Source organism: Mesoplodon bidens (assembly GCF_964165515.1).
Source record: "Mesoplodon bidens genome assembly, chromosome: 18".
In the NCBI taxonomy this organism is placed as follows: Eukaryota; Metazoa; Chordata; class Mammalia; order Artiodactyla; family Ziphiidae; genus Mesoplodon; species Mesoplodon bidens.
This window is the reverse complement of record NC_138175.1, coordinates 13,154,981-13,160,980: the sequence shown is the minus strand read 5'-3', so window position 1 is coordinate 13,160,980 and position 6,000 is coordinate 13,154,981.

The window sequence follows — 6,000 nt, the reverse complement described above, 5'->3', positions numbered from 1 at the left end:
CCATGCTAGACGACTGAGGAGGCCCAGGGACTCTGGCGGCTCCCCTTTGTGAGATGTCTATCTCTATCGAGTAGCCCCAGGTGGTCCTTGACATGGCAGGTAAGAAAACCAATTTTATAATTGATACAGGAGCCACTTACTCTGTCTTGATCTCTCATGCTGGGCCTCTTTCCTCCAAAAGCTGTACAGTGACTGGTGTCGATGGAAAGCCTCACACCTGTTATTTTACTGGGCCTCTCACTTGCCAACTTGAACAGCATTTAATTTCACATGTCTTTTAAGTTGTGCCTGAGTGTCCTACCCCACTAGTGGAAAGAGACTTTCTAGGCTCCCTTGGAGCCATATCACGATTAGGAGGCGCCGAGCAGCCCCTTTGCTTGCCTCTTAAGACAAATCAGCTGGAAGAACAAAGCCCTATTCCCAGCCATATTCTACACACAGTAAACCCTGCAGTTTGGGACAAAGGAATCCCTAAGAAGGCTATCAGCGTCCAACCTGTAAAAATTAGCCTTAAGCCAGAAGTCACTTATCCTAACGAGACAGTATCCCATAAAGTTGAAGCAAAGAAGGGTTTGCAACCCCTCGTAGATAAAGTCCTGAAGCGTGGCCTCTTAGTGCCCTGGTCTCTGTGCATGACCCCGAGTTTGCCAGTTGTTAAGCCAAATGGGGAATATCAAATGGTACAAGACCTCAGAGCAGTAAATGATGTAGGGATCCCTATACATCCCCTTATGGCTAATCCTTATATATTAGTCCAGATTCCTGGAGATGCCAAATGGTTTACTGTCCTTGACCTCAAGGATGGATTCTTTTGCATCACAGTTCATCCCTCATCTTAGTATCTGTGCCTTTGAGTGGACTAACCCCCACTCAGGCCAAATGCAACAATATACCTGGACAGTATTGCCTCAGGGGTTTCAGGACAGCCCACTTGTTTGCCCAGGCCCTAGGAAAAGAACTAAGGGAAATGCACCTAAAAGAAGGGGCTGTCCTACAGTATGTAGATGACATAGTAATATGTACCTCCACCGTGGAGGCCTCAGATCAGAATACCATTGAAGTCCTTAATTTCCTTGGGGCCCGGGGCTACAGGATCTCCCAGAAAAAAGCACAAATCTCAAAGCAACAAGTTAGGGCTTCCCTGGTGGCGCAGTGGTTGGGAATCTGCCTGCCAATGCAGGGGACACGGGTTCAAGCCCTGGTCTGGGAAGATCCCACATGCCGCAGAGCAACTAAGCCCATGAGCCACAACTACTGAGCCTGTGCGTCTGGAGCCTGTGCTCCGCAACGGGAGAGGCTGCGACAGTGAGAGGCCCGCGCACCACGATGAAGAGTGGCCCCCGCTCGCCGCAACTGGAGAAAGCCCTCGCACAGAAACGAAGACCCAACACAGCCAAAAGTAAATAAATAAATTTATAATAATAAAAAAAAAGCAACAAGTTAAATATCTGGGATATATTATAAACCCTGGAAGTAGACAGTTATCTCCAGATAGAAAGCAAGCTATATTAGGCCTCAGTGTCCCAAAGACAAAAAAAAAAAAAAGAACAAAAACTTCATACTTTCTTAAGCATGGCAGGGTTTTGCAGAATTTGAATTCCAGGATTCTGACAAATGCCTAAGCCTCTGTATGAAGCCACGAAAGGCCCAGAAACAGAAGCATTACTTTGGGGAACAAGAAAAGGCTTTTAATAATATCAAACAGGCCCTCACCAGAGCTCCTGTTCTAGGTCTCCCCAGTTTAAAAAAGCCATTTATCTTGTACAGAGCTGAAAATCAGGGGACAGCTCTGGGGGTCCTTGTACAAAAGCTAGGAGAAGTTCCTCGGCCTATAGGCTATTTTTCCAAACAACTAGATTCCATGGCCCAAGGCTGGCCTGGCTGCCTCCAAGTGGTAACTGCCACTGCTTTATCAGTGGAAGAAGCTGACAAGCTTACCTGTGGACAGCCACTGGACGTCCAGACCCCTCATCAAGGACAAGGGATTCTGGAGATTAAAGGCCACCATTGGTTAACTGGAGGCTGCCTTACTAAGTACTGGGCTTTACTCCTTGACTCCCCGGAGGTAACCTCAACATGCCACATCCTTAACCCGGCTACACTGATGCCCACTGAAAGCCCAAAGCTAACACATTCCTGCCTCGAAAACCGTGACCAGGTTTGTGCCTGTAGGCCTGATTTAACAGACCAGGCCGTAGAAAACCCTGAGGGAGAATGGTTTACTAAGGGCAGTAGTTTTGTTAAAGACGAGTCAGGAGGGCAGATTATGCTATTGTGAGCGCTCATAGTGTTGTAGAAGCAAAACCTTTGCTCCCTAACAAGCCCAGAGGGCTGAGCTAATAGCCCTAACTTGAGCCTTAACGTTAGGGAAAGAAAAAAGTATAAATATGTACACAGGCTCAAAATATGCCTGCCTTGTTTTACATGCCCATGGTATCTGGAAAGAAAGAGGACTCCCTGTAAAATATGGGGCTGAGATTTTACATCTCACAGAAACGGTTCAAAAACCAAAACACATCTAGATTTCCTGGCCAAGGTGGTACTTGACAAACAACTGACCCTCGATTATCTACTGGCAGAACAAGGAGGGGTCTGTGCAACTGCCAGTACTTCTTGTTGCACACACATCAACACCTCTTCCCAGGTAGAAACCAACGCTGAGAAAATTCGACAAGCCACCTGGCTTCAGTGGCCAATTAACCACCAATCCTTGCTATTCAACATGGGCGGCGAAATTGAAAACTGGTTCTCTAGTTGGTTCTCTTCGATCCCACAGGGTATAAAAAACTTCCTGGCAGGAGGTTTTCATTTTCTCATAATCCTTTTCAGTCATGCTGATTTATGCTATATTTCACCCAGCGCTCCGCTGTCTTCCCTACTGGTGTAAACCTGTGACTAAGACTTTTCAGTCCAACAAGGAGACCTGGGACCACTAGGTCCAGACCTTCCATTCTAAAAATAGAGAATCATGTTAAACTTTAACCTGAGATTAACAAAAATATACACCCAAGCAGAATGGCTTCTTGGCAGGGGTGACATCACCTCCCCTGTCTGGTCAACAGTTAAGGAAGCTCCCCCAACGTTACCCTGGTTCCTTCCCTTTCTAGGCCCTTTAATGGCTGCTGGTGTCCTTCTCCTGTTTAGCCCTTGTTTAACCTTTTGGTTAAGTTTGTGTCTTCTAGGCTCCAACAGTTTGAAGTAAGGCCTGTGATGGTTCAAGAAATTCAACCCATATCGGCGCAAAGTGGCCCAGGTCCCTACAGGTCCTTGGCACAGTCAGCGAGGGACTTCTACACCTCTAGGGTAGGCTAGGGTCTGCGGCTCCTGTCCAGCAGGAAGAAGTTTCAGAAGAAGAGATCTTCAGCTCGTTACCCCTTAAGAGTAAGGGTGTAGAGTCTCTCGGGGGGAATGAGACAGGCTGGGACCCGGGACTTTTTGCTGCAGTGCTTACACCTGGACAGACATCTCCTTGAGCAACAAAATACGAAGAAACTATAAGGGACTAAAAATAACTGCATGCATGTGCAGTTGGGGCAAATTACGGACAAAAGATATAAAAAGACAAAAAAGAAAACAAAAAAACAACCCAACTGCCAGTTCTGAAGAGCTGGGAGCAAAAACAGGGTGTTGGGAGCAAAAGCAGAGTACTGCACATGCCCCCTGCACTCACCACCACCAAACGGGTGGGCAAAACACCTAAGCCACCCCTCCGGCCTGACCCCTGGACACACCCCACCCTCACCCCACATAGAACCAGCTCGCCCCCAATCAGGCAGTGAGCAAGGGAACCTGTTACTAGTTTTCGCTGCCCCCTGCTGCAGCAGGGGCCCCAATAAAGGCTTGCCTGAATTTCTTGTCTGGCCTCTAGTCAATTTCTATTGATTAGGGAAGGCTAAGAACCCTGGTTGGTATCAATAATAACAACAGCACTGCTGTTAGTGATGATAGTACAAAGGTATGTCCTTGCTTATTCTGCTCTTGAAAGCATACTATCTGCTTCATATGCGTTAGCTCGTTCAATAGTCAAATAACCCATGACACAAGTTGTTTATTCTTGTTTATAAAGGAAACTGAGGTTCAGAGAGGCTAAGGAATTTGCTCAAGGTACATGACGTGATACAACACTAAGACTATGAAAAGTTCAGGTATATTGTAATCTAGAGCAACCACTGAAAAAATTATGGAAAGGAGTATATCTAAAAAGGGAACAGATAAATTAAAATGGAACTCTTAAGAACATTTTTAACCCAAAAAGAAGGCAAGAAAGAAGAAAGGAACAAAAAGGGGGGGAGGGACAAACAAAACACGTAGTATGATGGTAGACCTAAAGTTCAATCATATTAATGAAAGGCAGAAAGTGTCCAGTGGATTAAAAAAAAAAGCAAGGCCAAACTATATGTTCTATAAGAATCATGCTTTTAATGTAAAGACAGATGGGAAAGTAAGTGGATGGAAAAAATATTTCATAACTGGTAAACATAAGAAGATTGGAGGGTACTATTACTATCAGATAAAGCAGACTTCAGGACAGAGTATTACTAAAGGGTAATCATAATGGGGTTAATTCAGGGAGACAAACATGTACGTGCCTAGTAAAAGAGCTTCCAAATAGACAAAGCAAAAATGGACACATTTAAAGAAAGACAAGACAAACCCACAAGCATAGTTGAAAATTTTAGCATCTTCTCTCAGCAATTGATAGAACTAGACAAAAATTCAATCAAGATATATAAAATATGAACACCACTATTAACCACCTTGATCTGACCTTGATAGAACATTTCACCAGGATTTCCCTGGCAGTCCAGTGGTTAAGACTCCACACTTCCAGTGTATGGGACACGGGTTTGGTCCCTGGTTAGGGAACTAAGATCCCACATGCCACACAGCACAGCCAAAAAAAAAAAAATTTTTTTTTTCACTAATAGCTGTGGAATATACATTCTTTTCAAATGCACATAGCACATTCAACAGAACAGATATATGCTGGGCCATACAAGTCTTGTTTAGAAAGACTGAAATCGTACAGTGTTCCCTGACCACAATAGAATCAAATTAGAAATCGGTAACAAGATAACTGTAGTATAAGCACCTGACTGCTGAATTTTTTTTAATTGTAATGCAGGTGCCTGGCTTAAGCTTTTGACCACTGAGGCATCCATCTAAAAGACAGGTATCCCAAATAACAGGAGACCCTACCTGTGACCACTGAGTCGGTGGGTCATGCCTGGACCATGTGTCCTGACCCAGACAAGTGAAATAGCACCAATGGCACCATGAAAGGGGCAATACAGTGGAGGCGTCGGGTCTCTGTGTCACCACTTGACTCACTGGTATTGGCTCTTCCTCCCCTGACCCAATGGGATATATCACGGGTCCAATCCCTGGTGCAATGTTGCTAAAAAATTAATAGACCAATATTAACATCCTAAACATCTGGTGCCAGCTTCTCCTAAGAACCCTGCAGAGGTGCACCAGCTCCTCGATAAACTCAAAACCTCCAACGAAGCATCCTGTGCTGCCGCACACCAGCATGCCAGGCCCTTATGTTCCACTCCAGAGGCCGAGGAGCTGTTCCCAAAGACCCTGTGAATACTGTGCTAGTGGAAGCAGACCCCAGCCCCAGCGAGGTCAGCTGGGGCACCCTGGAGAGGAGAGCAGCCGCTTACAAAGAGGGCTCACAGGGACGTCATCCACAGACATCCAGTAACAACGCATAAAATTAAGGTAACGGGAGAGAATCACAGAGTAGAAACAGATCAGAAACTGTACCTTAACTGAAATTCAAACCTTCCTGTAAGATTTTGGGAGACAGGATCAAGATGGCAGAGGAGGAGGACAGGAAGCTCACCTTCTCCCACAGAAACATTAAAAATACATCTACAAGTGGAACAGTTCACACAGAACATCTACTGAACACCAACAGAAGACCTCAGACTTCCAAAAGGGCAAGAAAACCTCCACATATCCAGACAAAAGGAAAAAGAAAAAGGAGTTGGG